We start from the raw sequence: 21,452 nt of genomic DNA, 5'->3' as shown, positions 1-21,452 counted from the left end.
TTTAGATTTCAAGGGTGTTGTTACTGTACACAGGTTATTTTTATAATTATTATTATTAACAGATGCACATTATCAGATTTTCAAATCCTGTACATTGACATTTTTCTCCTGATTTCCCTGGAGTTGTGACAATTCGTGTTAATTGAGGATCTGACCCATCTCTCCATTCCGAAAGGGAATGTTTCTATACGAACCCCTATTCTTCACTGCAAGATCTTTGAAAATGTTTGTTCAAGGTAATTTTTAGATTATAAACAGAAAGAAAAGTATAACCGTGTGAATGCTACATAAAGCTTTATTGAATATACAGTAGCTTCACTTGATTTCCGTTTCAGATTTGCATCAAACTGGATATCTATTCTAGACAGACTGTCATTTAAAACAAGAGACATACCAAATGAGTAAATGAGGTTATATTACTAATTAGCATACCGTCTCCTACTACCTCCAGTAAGCTACAAAATTTTGACTTCCATTTTATCACATAGATGAAACAGTTATCTTTCAGGGTTTGAAATTTCTGTGATCTTTATCCTTAATAAGCTTAGTAAAAAGCATTCAAATTACATCACTTTTGTCTTGGAAGTGAAATTGGGAAATATTGCATTCTCTGAGATGATAAACTCTGTAGAAGATAAATTATCATGAGAAATAGTTTTAATTGATTTACCATAATAAAAATTATGTGACTTTGAAGTGCAAATGACACATTAAAATGAAGTTAAAGTATGTTGATAATACAGTGGCTTCTTTGTTAATGGAATTACTGACACTGCAGATGTTTGCAGAAGAGTTGTCTGTTAGTGTTAAGTGAGAAAAAAATGACGGAAATTGAAAATATACTGCATTTAAATCCAAGCTCTACTCTTCTCAACAAGTGTAAATATGATATATTTCAACATCACATGAGGCATGATGGCAGCCTGAGCCAGAAATTTCCACACAAGATAGTTATTCTGGCTTTATCATTCTAACTACATGTGTTGAACCACACATTCCCCACTCACCATCCCCCCCCAAAAAAAAGAAAAAATAAATGAAAATTAGTCCTTACCTCATTTTCCCCACTTGAAAACTGAGCTAATAAAACCACTTTCGCAGCCAGAAGTGTTGGCTGTTAGGTAAACAGCAATGGAATGTGTACCTTCCTGAGAGGTACCTAGTGTTGGTGTTCAAAAATAAGGAAAATTCACATGGGTCCTGGACAACAATACTTGTAAATGTTCTCTCTTTACCAGCCTAAGAATCTCATTTTTATTGGGTAAAAATGAAAGCAAACAAACAAACAACTGCCTTTATCTCACTGTTTTCTCACAACACTTCTTATCTCTGGTATCTTTACCTAGACTGTCCAATGATTTTTCCACCTTTATCCAGCTCTTTCACCTTCACTCTTCTGATTTTACAGTCTTTTTCCCCACTCCCAGCCTTTCACTCTCTCTTCAATTTTCTCTTATCTGTGAACGTTCATTTTCAGTTTTCTTTTTTTTCCTTGCAAAATGTTTCCTGCTTTCCTTTCATAGAATTTGTATATATTTTCAGTCCTTTCTCTGACCTTTTTCCAGCTGCCATATGACTTATCCAAACTCACTCCTGCATTAAACTACTACATCCTACTGTAAACAAATCTGTTTCTTATGAGACTTTTTATTTCTTTTTTTTTTCTCCTTACTTATTATGAACTGAGTTGAAAACTTCTGATATTTCCTCATCTTGTTAATTTTGAGCCAAAGCAATCTAATAACTAAATTATTTTAAATCCGTTGGGGTAAGAATCTATGAGATCTCTGTAAGAATGTAACTATGTTAAAATGCATTATTGCTTAAAAGAATATTTTAATCTGATTATTGTTTCAAAAATATAATAAAAAGGAGTGCTAGTTATAACATTTCGCATATTTACACCAATAATGCTAGTACGTTATTTAAACCTTTCATATTAAGTAATGGACAAATACAGATAAAATAGTAGGGATGGCAATAAGCATCAGGATCTTGCTTATTCATTCATTTGCCAATTTGCTACATTCGTATATTCCACAGCCTTTCAGCTTGGCAATATTCTATTTGATTTTTTTCAGTATCTGTTTAAACAAAACAAAACAAAACAAAACAAAAAGATGTTTATCTCTTAAAATTTTTGCCAGGAAGCTGTCACTTTCCCATTTACTCATGCTATGTTGTGACAGAATGTGTCAGCTTCTTGCACAAATGAAAAGAGATATAGACCTGTATTTACTTTAGCTGAAAAATAAGTAGTCATCAATTCTGAGAAAAGTGTTTTCCCATCTGAAAAGATGGATAAATAAGAGAGGTTTTGCGAAGTAACTATTTACAAATGCTTAAAAGAATGCAAGCCAATTCACCAGCACTGAAACTGGAAAAGCTTTATCCTATATTGGACTGAAATGCTGAAACTAATCAGTGACAGCTAAGGAGAACTGATACACTTCTTTGAGAGATTCTTAGAGAGTTTTTATCGCTGTACATATGTAAGACAGAAGTGAAAAAGAGAAGGTATGCATAATATGTGTACCTCTTCTTTAAAATTCTTCAATCTTTATCAGTCATGCAGAACTCAAATTTCTACCATGTAATGAGTTAAAATGCAGGTTGTAATTAGAAAAATCACTTTTTCAAAATGTCCATTGGAAGCATTAAGAAAAAATATAGATAGCAGAATCCTTAAAATGTATTATATTCTAACTCAAATAATAATAATAATAATAATAATAATAATAATAATAATAATAATCCATACATCATGAGTCTAGGAAAAGAAAAGCAGAACTGCCCATGAAACATACAGGTAGATATCAAAAATAGATATCAAAATGAAATCCAAGATCTGCCAAAATCCTGAGCAACCAATGATTTTTTAAAGCACCATGTTCTATCCTAAAGGTTAAATCTGCAAGTTAATTTATGATGAAGCACAAAAAATGGCTGTATATGGCACAGTACAGAACATAGTACAGAAACCATCATTCTCTGTAAATCTACAGAGAAACAGTTTTCTATCCTTGGCTGACACTGCAGTAACACCACTATACTTCCATCAGTACTGGACCCAAGGCTGCTGCGTGTACCACAGAGGCTGCATTCTCTCTTGCATATATTTCTTATGGAATCAGTCCATTGAGTCATTTACCCAAATGATTCCAGGATATCTTCCAGCTTCACTGGGGCTTCTCCCACTTGTCTTGTTTGCAGTAGCCTTTCAGAGGAGTTAGAAGATGACGGATGCAAAGTCCATCCAGTCTGCCTTCTGTTCTATACAGATTACAGATTATACAGTTTCTATACAGATAGCTGTGTGGAAAGACTACACAGGGCAGCTTTAAAACACAAATTATGATGAAAAAGCAACAGAGGGCATAGATCTGGATCTGTGTCTATGATTCAATGAGATTTCATCCATGATATACAGGTTCTTTATAAACAGGTCTGACTATGCCTATCATGGGCAGGCAATATGTAATATCTTAAACTGCTACTGTTTTATACAATGCAGTCTGTTCAATGAAGAAATGAGGATATTCATCATATAGCAAGATTGGTCTGTCATCTTTTCATGGTCACCAGTATGTTTTCTGTGATACCAGTCAACATCAGTATTAACAACAGTATTTTTAGAAACACAAAGAATGCTAGGTGTGTTGGAAGTCCACTTTCTTGATCGCAAGACATAGATGGAATAAGTAACAACCAGATGTCTGTGAATATTTAATAGTCATCATTTACCAGTCCTCCCTACTGCCCTTTCACTAAGCTTCTACATCAATCATCAGGGAAACACATCTTTTAAGGATGTTTTTTAATAATAAGTAGGGTACACAGCTACTACGGTTGCATGTCCCATGCATGTATCTGTTCTTAGTAACAGCTGCTCGTAAATTTTAGTTACCACATTTCACACTGAAAACTTTTATTTCAATGAGTTCTTTTATACTACAACATTCCAATGAATGAACTAGTCACTGAAGAAAAATGAATGAACTAGTCACTGAAGAACAGGGTTCTGATTTCAGTAATCTAGTGGAAAGCTTTCCTTGCAAAGATAAAGGCAAAAGAGTTAATAATCTGTGTATCTGTAGGGTTCAGTGACTAACTCTCTGTGTCTCCTCTGCCCAAACTTGTATTTTTTGGCAACTCTTCTAGGGAAAATTATGTAATAATTTCTTTGTATAGCTGCTTTCACCCTGAAGAGTAAGCAGGACAATTACCTTGTGAAGCCCACATGAAAAATTACCAGCTGGCTTGATAGTGAATTAGATCTTCCTTATTTTGATTTTTTTTTTTTAATGTTTCATGCAGTCACAAATTAAAGACTGCAGAAATAAATCCTATATATGCATGAATATATATGTGTGTGTGTATGTCTGGGTGCATGTGTTTTAATAATTTAAAGTCTTTATTTCATCAACATATGAGAAAGAATAAAAGCACAAACAGGAAAGAAAATGCACTGTATCGAGCTTTGATTAATTCATTTTAATAAAATATTCCTGGAGTAAATCACAACAAACACTTATTTGGATAGAGGTCATATGCATACCTAAAAAAAAAAAAAAAAAAAAAGAACAATATAAAATCAAGGTCATTATATATGAAATTTCTCTAAAATAAACACTTGGGCTTTAGGATATTTGTTCACTGACCCTGAAATGTCAGCTTGACACTGATACTAATGTAGCACACTTGTCTCTAGAGTTTATCCCACTATGCAAAGGTGTCACTGAAAATCCTTCTGAAGTGCTTCAAGTGCATTCTAGAAACCATCTGCATATGTTATTTTATTGCTATGTCTCATAAATCAATATTATGTAGAAACATCTCTAATTTCAAATTGTATTAGAAATAAGATAGCCACAGTGCTGCACGTTTGAGGTCCTAATTACACCAGTGGTACAGTACTTACATTTTAAACATTTTATTGAACAGCTTGAAGTTATTCAGCTTATAAAACTCCCAGACTGTTTCCTCACAAAGCCCTGGGGCTCTGACCTAGTAAAGTTCAGGCTGCTGAAGGCAGGGGAGGAGTCCTACTTGCACTTGCTAATGGGTAAATAGTAGAAAACATAGTAGAAGTTAAAGATCTGAATGCAGGTGGCTACATATAATCAATACAGCTAATAATAAGTAATGGCATTCTTAAATATGTGAACATGATGCTGCAAAATAACTTCCATTAAATTTACAAGGCACCAACAATAAGAAACAGGGTGCAATAATTATAAGCATAGGTGTCCATTCATTAGCACTTTCAATCATAATGCTGTACATCTAGGCTGCAGGTTGTTAGCCCTATTTACTTTGGAAAATCATCAGCCACCTAATAACCATTTCCTGGTTCTGGACTATGTTATTGCTGTGTACTCTAACATGTTACTCATTTCCTTGAGTACCTCATTTGTATCATCATCCTACTCTGAGTTTGAAAAGGACATGTGTCAGAAATTTTAAGAATTATTCCCTTAGGAATTTCTCCTTACCTTACCTTACCTCTTTCAGAGGGTTTTGTCAGACCAGTGGATGTTGTAGAACAGGTCTTATTGTTCATTTTCTTTCTGTTTTTGCCTGAATGATAATGATCATTTTTGTAGTTTCATATTTAGCCCTTTTGCTTTTACATCTTCCTATTATTTTTTTCCCACTGCACCAATACAAACAACACCCCCTGCAGATTAATATCCTTATCTGAGATGTCCTGGGATATTATTCCTCACCCTCAACTGTTCTTCCAGGACAGCACATTGGCCAACCCTAAATGAAGAGCTCAGTTATCCCTAGAAATATTTCAGTGATTGTAAATACACTATGCTTAGGCACCTAAACTTCTTATTCATTCTCTACTTAAAAGCAGTTTTCTTCAAACTCCTATTAATATTACCTACAAGTTTAATGCAAGTTCCTCCAAAGGCTAGACAAAAACAACAAATAAGAATGAAGGATACAGGATCTGGTCTACCATTCCAGATTATTCAGTTCCAGAATAACTTCTGTTTAAATGGATATCTCTATGATTTCCTTGTTTATTTTCATTTTTTTGTTGTTGTTGTTCTTTCAATTGTTTTTTTCTCACACATACACAAGTCACACACTGCAAGCATTCAGGCTTTTGATTTCCCTTCGGAATTAATTGGAAACCAGTTCTGCCTGGAATATGGCCTTCATCTTTATCAGCAGCTCTCATTGTTCAAGATAAATACTTTACAAAACTCTGAATATTATACTTTGTCATACTTCAGCAGATCAAACACCCCCTAGTGTCAAAAAAAATGTACCCAGACAACTCCCAACATGTTGAAATACTATTCAAACCATAGAGATAGTTTATTTGGTGTGATCATATGGTCTAGATTTTGACAGATATGAAAAAATATATCAATCAGTTTAAGCTGCATGTATGTATGTCATTGCATATTTACTTCGCACATCATGGTTAAGCCACTAAGGGCCAATTAATTATAATTTTCCCACTTTGGCCCAACCAGCTGTGGCTGGTTCCCTTGGAAATTATAGCAGGTGGGGTGAGAAGCTGATGGTGGAAACAGCTATTTCTCTAATACAAATCAAGAGCAAATTCAGAAGTTCCAGTTGCTGCTATATAAGACCTGTTATCTTAGCTAACATTAACAAGTTAGTGAAGGACTTCAGAACAGGGTGAAGGGTATAACAATTTATTTCTCAAGCTGTCCCACCTGTGTATAATCAACCACTGAAACCTCTGCAGATGTATGGTTGGGTCTCCTTGGATATAAGACAAAGAGCTTATATTACACCATAGATGCTTAGAATCTTGTTTGTCTCTTGCAGCTCCAGTTATTGTTGTTCTGTTTCAACCCCAACACACTTCCTGCTTTTGAACATATTTTATATTAACACTCTAATTTGTCTTGCCAATATACTTCTTTTCCATCATAGTACTGTGCAATCCATTTTCAAGCTTCCATAGCCAGTCAGAAGTCAAATGTCCTAATACCTTTTATTCTATTACTTTACACTAACCATTGTACTAGGTGTTCTCATGTAGTCTAGCAAAAAGATTCCCATTAATGACTTGTCATTTGTTACAGCCAGATCTTGTTTCTTTTCTGACAGTTCCAGAAAATGTTTTTACTGCAGGTCTTTCCTGTAGAAGCAAAATGGAAGCTGCCTCATACAGGGGTTATATACTCCCTGTATACAAGCACCAGGTTAAAGCATTAGATTCCAGTCAATGGGACAAGTCAGCTCCTAGTCTAAGTACTATGAATTTTCCTTTCAAGTTTCATTGTTCATGTAGGAAATTGAGTCCTATAACATAGCCCACAAAGTTAAAAATCTAATGTTAAATGGTGTACAAAGCAACTTTGCAAATCCTACGGTGTTATGTGCATAAGAAAATATTTAAATGTGTTTTTATTGGTTGGTTGTGTTTTTAATGTCATAGTTTTCCTTGCCTAACTGCCATAACTGCCACTGGCATTACTGTGAGTAAAGATGTCTTTTGCAAAAGCTGCACTTTACTTAGTAGTAATGTAGATCACTTTACTAGATGTAGTAAAGAAAAAAAAAAAAAGAAAAAAAAAAGACTACATGACTAGAAAGGCTCAACTATAAAGAAGTCTTTTGTAAATATATTTATTTTTGTGGCATTAGTCTTTTTTTTTTCATTTTGTAACTGTAAAACGAACATTCAACTTTTTTTTTCCTCTGCTGTGAATAGAAGGTGCTATAGAAGAGACATGTCTGAGACTGAAAAGCATCAACAAAAGAGAGGCAGTATTCTTGAAAATGAAAACTTTTAGAATATGCTGTATTTTACAGTATGTTTCTTCCTTAGAGATATAATTTTATATTGTTTTTATATTGTGGTATATTTCTGTCTTGTCACGTGCCTGGTGACAGGACGAGGGGGAATGGGCTAAAGTTGCGCCAGGGGAGGTTTAGGTTGGATATTAGGAAGAACTTCTTTACTGAAAGGGTTGTTAGGCATTGGAATAGGATGCCAAGGGTAGTGGTTGAGTCACCACCCCTGGAGGTCTTTAAGAGACGTTTAGATGTAGAGCTTAGTGATATGGTTTAGTGGAGGACTTGTTAGTGTTAGGTCAGAGGTTGGACTAGGTGATCTTGGCGGTCTCTTCCAACCTAGATTATTCTGTGATTCTGTAAAACTTGATCATTTAAGAAATGGAGTGAGTATGACTCCTGAAGTTTTAGAGATGAAATTGAATTAAAAATAAAAGGAAAAAAAGGATTTGTTAAGCAAGTTATGTCTCATATCTGTATATTATTTTCACCAGCTGACTAAATTAACTTTGATATAACAGTATGGTTGTTGGTTTTTTTTGATGTTTAGTTGTTGCTAAGTTTGCTTTTTTTTAATATCTACCTTTTCTGTCACAACAGTATAAAATGTATGCCACAAGATATCATGAGATAATTCTGTTTAAATAGAGGTAGTGGAAGTGCTTATCTACAGCAAAAGAATCATAGAATCATTAAGGTTGGAAAAGACCTTCAAGATCATCTGGTCCGACCATAAGAAGAAATTAGTGAAGAACCTTTCTTAGTTTGATCATGCTAAGATGCTGCTGTAATGTCTTTCCAAGATAAAAATATTGTCACAGACATTTTCATGAAGATTCATGACTCAAAAACAGGTTGAGAGAAACATTTTCCAGATCAGTTGTTCAAATGAGCCTCATCTGTGGGCAGTACATGAGGTTCTAGGATGCTTCTACAGGATGGAAATATGAAACATCTGTATAAAGCTGTAATTTTAAGACACACTGAGTTTTACTAAGTTCAGTTTTGTGCAACAGAATCACTGTCACCATTCCATTTTATTTTCAGGGTTCTTGGCAAAATGAATCTAATCTATCTATCTATCTAATCTATCTATCTAATGTATCTGAAAAGGAGTATTTTACAAACAGAAAAAGCTAACTGATAGAAACTTTGTGTCGATTACTCTGGAAATCCCAGATACATTTTCTGTATTACTAACATCAACTATCAAGATTTACAAGCAATACTGAAATCAGTATCCCAAGCTTTTTGCACTTCAAACTAGCGTGAACTGGATAAAGAGATCTGGCATTTCGTATCTCATTCTGTCTGCTATCAGTCCTCTAATGTCAGAGAACAGTGTGATTTATACCTTATGGGCTTGCCAACTGAAAGTTACTGCAGTGTCTTAATGGATGTAGAAAACTGCATTATCAAGAGTATTCCCCAGTATTGAAGTCACTTAGGAAGGCATGATTTTAGACAAATTTTGCAGCATTTCTTAACAAAATGAAAATACAAATTTAAAAAGTGTGTTAACATCAGTGAAAATCAGTATATTTAGTGAAATTAATTTGTACTATTTCACTTAATACATTTTTATAATATTTTTAAGAGTCCACACACATGAAACAGACTGACTTACATCTAAGAAGACCAAAAAAAAGGTGTTTTCAAAACAATGTTAAAATGTTTTAAGCTGGTATACCATTCATATTTCGTGGCACAGAAAGCATAGAAAATGCATATTACATTACAGTATGAACACAATGACTGTAAGGAATTTATAAAGTGAGCTCACAAAGTCTTTATTGTGTTATACTTTATATTTTATTTTTTGTTTGTTTTTGTTTGGTTTGTTTGTTTGTTTGTTTTTAGAATATAAATAAGCAGCAAGGTTGTTAATTGAAAAAATGGTAAATGATGAGGGAGATGAGACATTATCACCCATCTATTCATTGGCTCCAAATTACATATAATTTTGTTAATCCTGTTACCATAAATGAGTCTGTACATGATTCAGCAGAACTTCCTAGTGGTAATACAACCGACACGGAAGCATCAGTTAAAGAAAGCACTATGACGTGAATGTGAACCCATAAATAGACTTCTTTCTTGAAACCTTCCCTTAGACGCGTGCATCAGCCAGCCACAACACAAGAAATGAAGAATTCCCTACCTTCTTGCCAACAGGCAAAAGCAGGGGACCTAAGAGACAGGGGGAATTGAAAGCAGATTTTTCCTTGGGGAAGCAGGCAAATATCCTTCCTACCTACCTCACTACCTAGGTGCAATTATACAACAGGCTCTGGAATTTGATGGACAAACAATGATGTGGATGAAGGTCCATCCAGGTTGGAGGGTTTGCCTAGGGCAAGCCAGCCTATCCCAAGTATTGTGACCACCTCCACCAAGAAAAAAAGAAGGGTTGCTGTCATAGGTGACTCTCTTCTGAGGGGAACAGAGGGCACAATAGACCAGCTTGTCCCAACCCCTAGCGAATTCTGCTGCCTCACAGGGGCTTGGGTAAAAGACAGTACTAGAAAACTTTCTATCCTGGTACAGCACTCTGATTATTATCCATTGATTTTTCATGTTGGCAGTGATGAAGTAGCAAAAAGAAGTCCAAAGGTAATCAAAGGAGAATTCAGTGCCTTGGTGCAATTGGTTAAAAGATCAGCAATATTTTCCTCTATTTTTTTCAGTAGCAGGGAGTAAGAATCATAGAATTATAGAATGGCTTGGGTTGGAAGGGACCTTAAAGATCATCTAGTTCCATAGGCAAGGACACCATCCACTAGATCAGGTTGCTCAGGGTCTCATCTAACCTGGCCTTGAACACCTCCAGGGATGGGGCATCCACAACTTCTCTTGGTAGCGTGTTCCAGCATCTCACTACACTCACAGTGAAGAATTTCTTCCCAATATATAATCTAATTCTATCATTTTTTAGTTTAAAACCACTCTCCCTTGTCCTATCATTATCTACCCGAGTATAGAGTCCCTCTCCACCCTCTTTATAAGCCCCCTTTAAGTACTGAAAGGCCACAGTGATGTCTCCCCAGAGCCTTCTCTTCTTCAGGCAGAACATCCCAAGCTTTCTCAGCCTGTCTTCATAGAAGAGGTGCTCCAGCCTTCTGAGTAAGCTTTGTGGCCCTCCTCTGGACCCATTCTAACATGAAAATCCTTCTTGGACTGGGGGCTCCAGACCTGGACAAGTTACTCCAAATGGGGCCTCACAAGGTGTACTGGGTCAAGCTGGGGTGTTAACTTTCCCTGCAGCAGCCCATACAGTGCTGTGCTCTGCACTCGTAGCTAAAACAGCAATGGTATCACACCAGTGTTGTGTCTGCTGCTGAGCAGTGCTGGCACAGCATCAGGACTCTCTCTAACCCCCCTAGGGGTGGGCAAAGATGTGAGAAAAGAAACATCACCAGGGCAGCTGACTTCAACCAACCAAAGGGATATTCCATACCATATGATGTCACACTCAGCAATAAAAGGTGGAAAAAGGAGGAAGAGGGGAGGGGTGGGCTCTCGTTGTGAAAACGTCTGTCCTCCTCCCGAACACCGGCTACGTGCGTTGAGGCCCTGCTTCAAGGACGTGGTCAAGCATCGCTCATTTGTGGGAAGTAGAGAGTAATTTCTTTCCTCTGCACTTCCACACAGCCTTTACTTGTTTTGTTTAGTTTTCCCTTTCCCCCTCCCTTTTCCCCTTTCCTTTTTTCCCGTTTAGTTAAGTTGTTAATTGTTTAGTTAAATTGTTTAGTTAAATTGTTTAATTAATAATAATCTTTCCTTAATAATTATTTTTTTTCTTCCCTGTAATTAAATCATCCTTATCTCAACCCATGAGTTGTTCTTTCCTTTACTTCTTCCCCTCCTCATCTAACGAGGGGGAGTGAAAGAGCGGTTGTGGTGTTCAGCTGCCTAGCACGGTAAAACCACCACACAGGGACAGAGTAAAGGGCAACAATCACCTCCCTCATCCTTCTGGCTACTCCTCTTTTGATGCAGCCCAGGATGCAGTTGGCCTTCTGGGCTGCAAGCATACACTGCTGGCTCATACTGAGCCTTTCATCCACCAGAACCCCCAAGTCTCTCTCTGCAGGGCTGCTCTCAATGGGTTCTTCTCCAAGTCTGTACTCATGTCTGGGATTGCCCTGGCCCAGGTGCAGCACCTTGCACTTTGACTTGTTGAACCTCATTAGGTTCACGTGGGCCCAATTCTCAAGCATTTCCAGGTCCCTTTGTATGGCATCCCTTCCCCCTATTGTATCATCTGCACCACTCAGCTTGATGTCATATGAAAACTTGCTGAGGGTGCACTCAATTCCACTGTCTATGTCATTGCTGAAACTATTTAAAAGCACCAGTCCCAAGACCCTTGAGGGACACCACTCGTCACCAGCTTCCACCTGGATGTAGAACCATTGACCACTACTCTCTGGGTGTGGCCATCGAGCCAATTCCTTATCCACCGTATGGTCCACCCTTCAAATCTATAGTTTTCCAGTTTTGATATTAGGATATCATGTGAGATCATGTCAAAAGTCTTACAGAAGTCCAGGTAGATGACTGCGTGGAGGCACTGTCATGGCAGCAGGGGAGGCATTGAGCAGGACCCAGCTAGTGGCCAAGGCCCTCAGAGCTCACAACGTTGAATACATGTTTGGCATTGTTGGTATTCCAATTTGGCATTGTTGGTATTCCAATCACTGAAATCACAGTTGCAGCCCAAGCAGTTGGAATTAAATACATAGGAATGAGAAATTAACGAGCTGCCTGTAATGCTGCATCTGCTGTTGGATATTTGACTGGCAGGCCAGGAATATGTCTGGTAGTGTCTGGTTCAGGTTTTTTACACTCACTTGCTGGGATGAACTGTTGGACTTTGATTGTTATTAGAAGGTCTTTTGACAGAAATAAGGAAACCATGGGAGCTTTCCAAGAATTTCCACAGGTTGAATCTGGTAGGCTGTGCAACAAACTCTCTGTCCGCCCACACAGTCTAGAAGTTATTCCTTCTGTTATTGAAAAGGCTGTAAGAACCAGCATGTATGGTTGTCCAGTTTCCTACTATATTGACATACCTGGGGATTTTGTGATGAGGTGTCTTGAGGTGAACAAGAGCTCTGTCAACTATGTAGAATGCTGCCCACCACCTCCAATCAGCATGGCTGAACACTTTGCTGTATCCAAGGCAGCATCTATCATTGCTCATGCCAAGCAGCCTCTGTTAATCATTGGCAAAGGTGCTGCTTATTCAAATGATGGAAACAACATCAGAAAGTTGGTGGACCTTTGTGGACTGTCTTTTTTGCCTGCACCAATGGCAAAAGGAGTAGTTCCTGATAACCATCCAACTTGTGTAGCTGCAGCAAGATCCACAGCATTACAGCATGCTGATGTAGTCATCTTGCTTGCTGCAAGGTTGAACTGGATTTTGCATTTTGGTCTTCCACCAAGGTTTCACAGAATCACAGAATCACAGAATGTTAGGGAGTGGAAGGGACCTTGAAAGTTCATCTAGTCCAATCCCCCTGCTGGAGCAGGAACACCTAGATCACATCACACAGGAACATGTCCAGGAGGGTTTTGAATGTCTCCAGAGAAGGAGACTCCACAACCCCCCTGGGCAGCCTGTTCCAGTGTTCTGTCAACTTCACCATAAAGAGTTTTGTCTCATATTTAAGCGGAACCACCGATGTTCCAGCTTGCACTCATTGTCCCTTGTCCTATCATTGGATGTCACTGAGAAGAGCCTGGCTCCATCCTCCTGAGACTCACCCTTTACATATTTATAAACATTAATAAGGTCACCCCTCACTCTCCTCTTCTCCAGGCTACAGAGACCCAGCTCCCTCAGCCTTTCCTCATGAGGGAGATGCTCCACTCCCATAATCATCCTCATGGCTCTGCGCCGGACTCTCTCAAGCAGTTCCCTGTCCTTCTTGAACTGAGAGGCCCAGAACTGTATGCAATATTCTAGATGTGGTCTCACCAGGGTAGAGTAGAGGGGAAGGAGAACCTCTCTCGGCCTACTAACCACGCCCCTGCTAATACACCCCAGGATGCCATTGGCCTTCTTGGCCACAAGGGCACAGTGATGGCTCATGGCAATCCCACTGTCCACCAAGACCCCCAGGTGGGTCTCTCCAGCAGGGCAGTCCCCAACCTATACTGGTATCTGGGGTTGTTCTTGCCCAGATGCAGGACTCTACACTTGCCCTCATTATATTTCATTACATTTCTCCCCCCCCAATTCTCCAACCTGTCGAGGTCCCACTGGATGGCAGCACAGCCTTCCAGCGTGTCAGCCACTCCTCCCAGTTTAGTGTCATCAGCAAACTTGCTGATGGCACACTCCATTCCCTCATCCAAGTCACTGATGAATATATTGAACAACACTGGTCCCAGTACTGATCCTTGAGGGACTCCACTACATACAGGACTCCAACTCGACTCAGTCACATTAACCACAAACCTCTGGCTTCTTCCCCTCAGCCAGTTCACAGTCCACCTCACCACCCAGTTGTCCAGACCACACTTCCTCAGTTCAGCTGTGAGGATGCTGTTGGAGACGGTGTCAAAGACTTTACTGAAATCAAGATACACCATGTCCATTGCCTTTCCATCATCTATCCACCTGGTTATGTCTTCATAAAAGGCTATCAGGTTGGTCAAGCACGACTTCCCCTTGGTGAAGCCATGTTGACTGCCCCTAATGACTCTCTTATCCCTGATATGACTAAAGACGATGCCAAGGGTAAGTTGTTCCATCAAGATGTAAAGGTTATTCAGACTGATATTTGTGCAGAAGAGTTGGGGAATAATGTGAGACCAGTTGCAATTTTATTAGGTGACATAAATGCCGTGACTAAGCAGCTTTCACAAGAATTCAGCAAAAGACTATTGAAATATCCTTCCAATTTAGAGTGGTGGAAGAAACTAAGAGAGAAAATAAAGAACATTGAAGAAAGACATTGGTTGGTCTTCCCTTGTCATCTGATGCAGTCACTCCATTATAGAAAGCTGCCAGATTGGTCAGGCATGATTTGCCCTTGGTGAAGCCATGCTGGCTGTCTCATATCACCTCTTTGTCTTGCATGTGCCTCGATATTTCTTCCAGGGGGATCTTTTCCATGATCTTTCCAGGCACAAAGGTGAGGCTCACCGGTCTGTAGTTCCCTGCGTCCTCCTTTTGACTCTTTTTAAAAATGGGAGTGATGTTTCCCTTTTTCCAGTCACCAGGAACTTAACTGAGTGCCAGGACTTTTCAAATATGATGGAAAGAGGCTTGGCAACTCTATCAGCCAATTCCTTCAGGACCCTGGGATGCGTGTCACCAGGCCTCATAGACTTGTTAAGTTTCATCAGGTGGTCTCCAACACGCTCATCAATTACAGTGGGTGAGACTTTGCTCCCCCAGCCTCCATCTATAGGTTCAGGGAAATGAAAGACTTGGGATGCCTGACTGATTGAGGCAAAGAAGTTGTTAAGTACCTCAGCCTTCTCCCTGTCTGTTGTTACCAGTTCACCCTTCTCATCCATCATAGGGGGTATGCTCTCCTTGGCCTTTCCTTTTTGAGCAATGCACCTAAAGAATCCCTTTCTGTTATTCTTCTTGCCAAGCTCAGTTCCATCTGTGTCTTGGCTTTCATGATCCCGTCCCTGAACATCCAGACTGCATCCCTGTACTCTTCCCGGGCCATGTGTCCCTGCTTCCACTGCCTGTGCATTTCCTTCTTGAGCCTCAGACTGACCAGCAGGTCCTTGCTCAGCCATCCCAGCTGTGTGCCCTCTCTTCCCACTTTTTTATGCAGGGGGATGAAGAGTTCTTGTGCTCTAAGGAAAACATCCTTAAAGAATTGCCAGCTCTGCTCAGCTCCTTTGTACCTAAGGACAGTGTTCCAGGGGACCTCAGCTACTACTACACCTTTAAATAACTTGAAATTCTCTCTTAGGAATTTCAGGGTCCTGACTTTGCTCGTTTCTAGGCCAGTATTCCTTGAAATCAAAAACTCATCCAGGGCATGGTCACTGCAGCCCAGACTGCCTCCAATCCTGACCTCTTTAATGAGCTCTTCCGTGTTGGTGAGCACCAGGTCAAGTAACTCTTGTCTGGTTGGTTTGTCTAATACCTGGACCAGGAATTTATCCTCAACGTACTCTAGGAATCTTCTGGATTGCTTACAACCTGCTGTGTAGTTTTCCTAGCAGACATCTGGGTGGCTGAAGTCCCCCATCAAAATGAGAGCGTGTGAGCACGATGCTTCTTGTAGTTGGAGTAAGAATGCCTCACCACAGGCTCCCCTTAATAAACTCCCTGCAATAAACTCCAACCACGAGTTGTCATTTATTGATGTGGTCTTTAACTCTCACGCACAAGTTCTCAACCTGTCCGTGGCTGTTTCTCAAAGGCATCTCTTCACAATCAATCCCTTCCCTAATGTAGAGGGCAACACCCCCTTTTGAAGAGTTTGTAGCCCTCTATTCCAGTGTTCCAGTTATGTGATCCATGCCACCACATTTCTCTGTTAGCAACCAGATCATATTTGTCTAACTGCCATGGTTTCCAACTCCTCCTGCTTGTTTCCCATGCTGTGTGCATTGGTGTAGAGGGACTACAGCTGGGCTATTAGTCACATCACGTTTCCAGAACCCTTCCTGTTTGCATTGGGACAGTTCAGAAATATGTCTCTGCTGTTACTTAGAGTGATAATGTTTTCAGGTATGCTTCCTTCACTCAGAGGTACATCCCCTTCCCCCACTGCATCAAGTTTAAAGACCTCCTGATAAGCCCAACCAGTTTACTGCCCAGAACACTCTTGCACCACCTGGTCAGCTGTGCCCCATGCAGCGTCAGCATGCCCAGTCTCTCAAAAGTGCGTCCAAGGTCATAGAACCCAAAACCCTTGGGCCTGCCAGCAGCCTTGCAGCCAATTATTCGCATGGTCTGTTCTTCTCCTTTTTCCTGGGTCCCAGTCACCAACTGGGAGGACAGAGGAGAACATTACTTGTGCTCCCGATCCCTTCAACATCTTTCCAAGGGATATGCAATCCTTTTTGATATTTTGGAGTTTCCTTGTCACAGCACTGTTTGATCCTACTTGAAAGAGTAGGAAGGGGTGGTAGTCTTTGGAACCCATCATACTCAGTAGGCTCTTTGTAATATCATGAATATGGGCCCCAGGCAGAAAGCAAACCTCTCTGGAGAGATTGGATGGCAAATGGGAGACTCGCTGCCTCTCAGAGCAGTCTCCAATGACTAACACCCTTCCTGCCTTCTTTGTGGCACTGGTTCTGATGTAGGTGGGAGACTGAAACCACTTTATGTGGTTGGCCTTTGTGAGTTCCCTGTGGCTGGCCTTTCTGATCTTTACTTATTCTCCCGGTGTCTCCTCTCTCCTGCCCTAGAACATCATATCTCTTGCACAGGGACACTTCAGGGGTAAGGGAGAGATTCCTCCTTTGGCTCCGAGCAGAGACAAGGGTCCACTCTCCCTTGTCCTGTGAGTCTTCCAAATGTGCTTGTTCTGGGCTGTGGGCTTCTTTACCTACCCCTTGCCTGGACTTAAGGCAGGGCTACTGCTCGGACCATGTCAATGTATAATACCATTTGTCAATCTCTTGCTCAGATTCCTGAATACTACTATGCTGTCTGGTGAGCTCCTCTTGCAATAGAGGCACCTGTTTGAAAAACTTATCCAGCTGGGCACTCTTGCATTCATGACACCCACCTCTGCCTTCAGGCCCTAGGGGGACCTCCAGAGACTCGAGTTACCTGGAACTGAGGGTCTGGACCGCTCTTTCGATCCTCGGGAGGTGTTTGGGTGGAGGCATCTGCCCAGGGAGATTGTGCCCACCTTGTCTGGGTTTCAACCTCAGATCGGGAGGCTTGACGGGTGGACACCATTTCTGCTGCAGTGGAAGGCCCTTCCTCTGCTGATCCCAGAACACAAAATGACCCTCCCTACTCACCCTGCCTGCACACACTGCTGCACAAACTGCTGTGCCACATCCTGTTTGCCCACTCTGTTCTCTGTGCTCATCACTCGCTCTCTCCAGGGGCTGCCTTTGTACGACTGGGGGAGGGGGGTGGGAGCTTCTGGCTCTGCCTGAGCCTCATCAGCTGCCCTCACAAGGGCTGCCAGGTCCTGGTTGCTCCCTCGACTGCCTTGAAGGGGCCTCAGTGAAGGGAAACCCTGCACACCATGATCTCCCACTCCAATGCAGAACACATCCACCCCGCAGCTGATCACCTCGGCAAGTCAACCCTTTAAAGATATTTTTCTTAGAGAGCAAGAGCTCTCTATTCTCATATGTAATAAATCAAACAGAGAAGGTAAGCAACCAGTGTGGCTGTACAAGGACTGTGTGGTCAAAGTTAGGCAAAAGAAGAAAATGCATGGAGAGTGGAAACATGTCCATGTGCCTAGGCAAGAGTATGCTGTCCAGATGTGCAGGGGTAGGATCAGGAATGCCAAGGCACAGATGGAACTGAGCTTGGTAAGGGATGCAAAGAATAATGAGAAGGGGTTCTACAGGTAAATTGGCTGCAAAATAAAGACTAAGGAGAATGTACCACTTCTGACAAATGAAGATGGAGAACTGGTAATGACAGATGTGGAGAAGGCCAAGGTACTTAACAACTTCTTTGCCTCAGTCTTCACTGCCAGTCAGGCATCCCAAGTCTTGCATTTCCCTGAACCTATAGATGGAGGCTGGGGGAGCAAAGTCCCACCCACTGTAATTGATGAGCATGTTGGAGACCACCTGATGAAACTTAACAAGTCTATGAGGCCTGGTGACACGCATCCCAGGGTCCCGAAGTAATTGGCTGATTGAGTTGCCAAGTGAAGTCCCTGGTGACTGGAAAAAGGGAAACATCACTCCCATTTTTAAAAAGAGTCAAAAGGAGGATGCAGTGAACTACAGACTGGTAAGCCTCACCTCTGTGCCTGGGAAGATCATGGAACGTATCCTCCTGGAGGCAATTTTATGATAAGGTTACCAACATAGCTGACCAAGGGAAACCAGTGTAAATTTTTGTATTTCAGCAAAGATTTCAATATTGTTTATCACAGTATATTTCTGGACAGAACATCCAGCATAGAGATAGATAACTGGCTGTATGAAAGGGTGGGTCAATAACTGGCTGGTGGGTTGGGCTCAGGGTGTTATAGTAAAAGGTGTTATATCAGGCTGGTGGCCAGTCACTACAAGGGTTCTGCAGACATCCATTTTATGGCTAGTTCTCTTAAGCATTTTTAAAATTGATCTGGATGCAGGACTTGAAAGTATACTAAGTAAGTCTGTGGATGACACTTAGTCTGCAGATGGCACTAAACTGGGAGGAGCTGTTGACTCCCTTGATGGTAGAGAGGTGTCTCAGAGAGATTTTGACAGGCTGGAGGGCTGTGCAATCACCAACCACATGAAGTTCAAGTTCAGATTCAGCATGTTGGATGGAGCAACCATGGCTATATGTACTGACTAGGGGATCAGAGGCTGAAGAGAAACCCCACACAAAGGCAACTAGGGGTTCTGGACAATGGTAAGTTGATTATGAGTCAACAGAATGCCCTGGCAGATGAGGGGGCCAACCATATCCTGCGGTGCATCAAGCACAACATTGCAAGCCAGTCAAGGGATTGTCTGGCTCTACTGTGTGCTAGTGCAGACTCACCTTGAGTACTGTGTGCAGTTTTGAGCACCACATTATTAAAAGGACATAAAATTCTTAGAGACCATCCAAAGGAGGACTACAAAGGTGATGGAGGGTCTAGAGGGCAAGACGTATGAAGAGTGGCTGAAGACACTTGGTTTGTTCAGACTAGTGAAGAGGACATTGAGGGGAAGCCTCATGGTAGCCTACAGCCTCCTCACAAGGGGAAGCAGAGGGGCAGATGTTAATCTCTTCTGTCTGGTGACCAGCGATAAGACCCAAGGGTATGGCATGAAACTGTGACGGGGGGGTTCAGACTGAATATTAGGAAAAGGTTCTACACTGAAAGGGTGGTCGGGCACCGAAACAGATTCTCCAGAGAAATGATTATGGTACCAGGCCTGCTGGAGTTCAAGAAGCATTCGGACAACACTTTCAGACATATGGTTTGATTTTTATGTGGTCTTGAGTAGAGCCAGGTGTTGGACTCAATGGTTCTTGTTGGTCCCTTCCAACTTTTGCCAGGAATATCTATAGAACAAATACTGATCACTCATGAAGCATCTATAAATACGTTTTTTTTTTTTTAACAAGTAACTGGTTTAAGTCCATAGCTAAAAAACTTTAGTGAACTGCAAGGGAACTTACTGAAATGACACCTAACAAATTTGGACAACAAATTCTTTAAAGAAAATCTCAAAGGCGCTTTTCCAGATCATGATTTCCAGCATAATAACTTAAGCCCACTGAACTCCTTTTTCTTGGATCTGGCCCTACAGTTCCATCTGCAGAAATATAATAAACAGAAGTGAATGGAGAAATTAGTCTCACAACAAAGGTAGTGCAGATAAAATACTGATATTAACTTAAAATCTTTTTCTGAGGATCACTTACAACAAAACCTGGTTGATAGAGAACTATGAAAAATCTTAGTAGAGTAATTCTTCTTATGCATAAAAAGTCCTGTAATAGTGTTATAAGCTATAGTGGTTTTGATCATTATTGTAAAACACTACAGTATCTATTCATAAAGTCTACTGCTTGATTCAACACCCTGTAACACCAGCTTTTATGCCTCTATAGATGCTCTAAGAATTTTCCTTTTCAATTAGTTTAGTACTCATGGCGTGTGCCAGGTAGCAGAATCCAAGGCTCATTACTCAGTCACAGAATTAATTTCTCAAAGTCCACAGGTTCCCCTGTTGCTCAGCAGTTGACCTTGCCCTGTTTGGTCTTTATGTGTTATGGCTGGAAGTCAGACTGCCTAAGATACAAGCACACACAAAGTACTGAGGAGTCAAACGGGAAAATACATATCTTTGTTCCTGGAATGTTCTTTACATTGATCAGGCACTGTCTTAATAACAACAATAATGACAAATACAATAACAATTTAATAATTTAAACATATGGCAATTTATATAAACATATAACAATTTAACAATTTAAACATAGCAGCAGAAAACAGAAACCTTGAATTTATTGTTTTAAGTTTAAATAAATAAATAAATTGCAGGCATAATAATAAACATGTTTGCCTACATGAACATGCAAAAATATAATTTCCAAATCTTTTTTATAATGAAGAATAGACAGTAAGTATATAAATGTGACTTCATCACCAGTAGCATAGTTTCATTATATCTCAAGACAACTTTTGACAACTATCATCTTTGGTGCAACATAACAGCACAGAACATTTTGTTTGATTTTTTTGACAAGTTTTATTCAGTAACTAGTTTATTTAAACATAAATATATGTGTTCAGATTGAGAAAGCCAGCAGATTTTTCCACTGTATTAACATAAAACAATATGTGAGAAACTAAGGTACATTAGTTTTAAGTTCTTCCAGGACACAATGACCTGAAGCAATCTCTTAGCAGTGTGACTAAGATAACTGTCTCTTTGCTTGATACCTTAGTTATTTTTAAATGTATGTAGATATTGCGTATCCTAAAAAGCAATTTAAAAACAGCAAATTATAGAAATCAATGACTCAGTCT

At 40.2% G+C, this 21,452-nt stretch overlaps 1 pseudogene across 1 annotated transcript in view; it reads left to right on the top strand.

Moving 5' to 3' along the window:
* LOC308187773 (2-hydroxyacyl-CoA lyase 1-like) overlaps nt 1-13,297 on the top strand; it is a 122,852-nt pseudogene extending 109,555 nt beyond the window's left edge. The window contains exon 2 of the transcript in view: nt 12,426-13,297. The product of the transcript in view is annotated as a 2-hydroxyacyl-CoA lyase 1-like (transcript). The remainder of the gene's footprint in view (nt 1-12,425) is intronic.
* The last annotated feature ends 8,155 nt before the right edge of the window (nt 13,298-21,452 follow it).

Source organism: Anser brachyrhynchus (assembly GCF_964034855.1).
Source record: "Anser brachyrhynchus genome assembly, chromosome: 1".
NCBI classification, from domain to species: Eukaryota; Metazoa; Chordata; class Aves; order Anseriformes; family Anatidae; genus Anser; species Anser brachyrhynchus.
The sequence above is the reverse complement of the archived record's forward strand: the minus strand, read 5'-3'. Positions and strand labels throughout refer to the sequence as shown.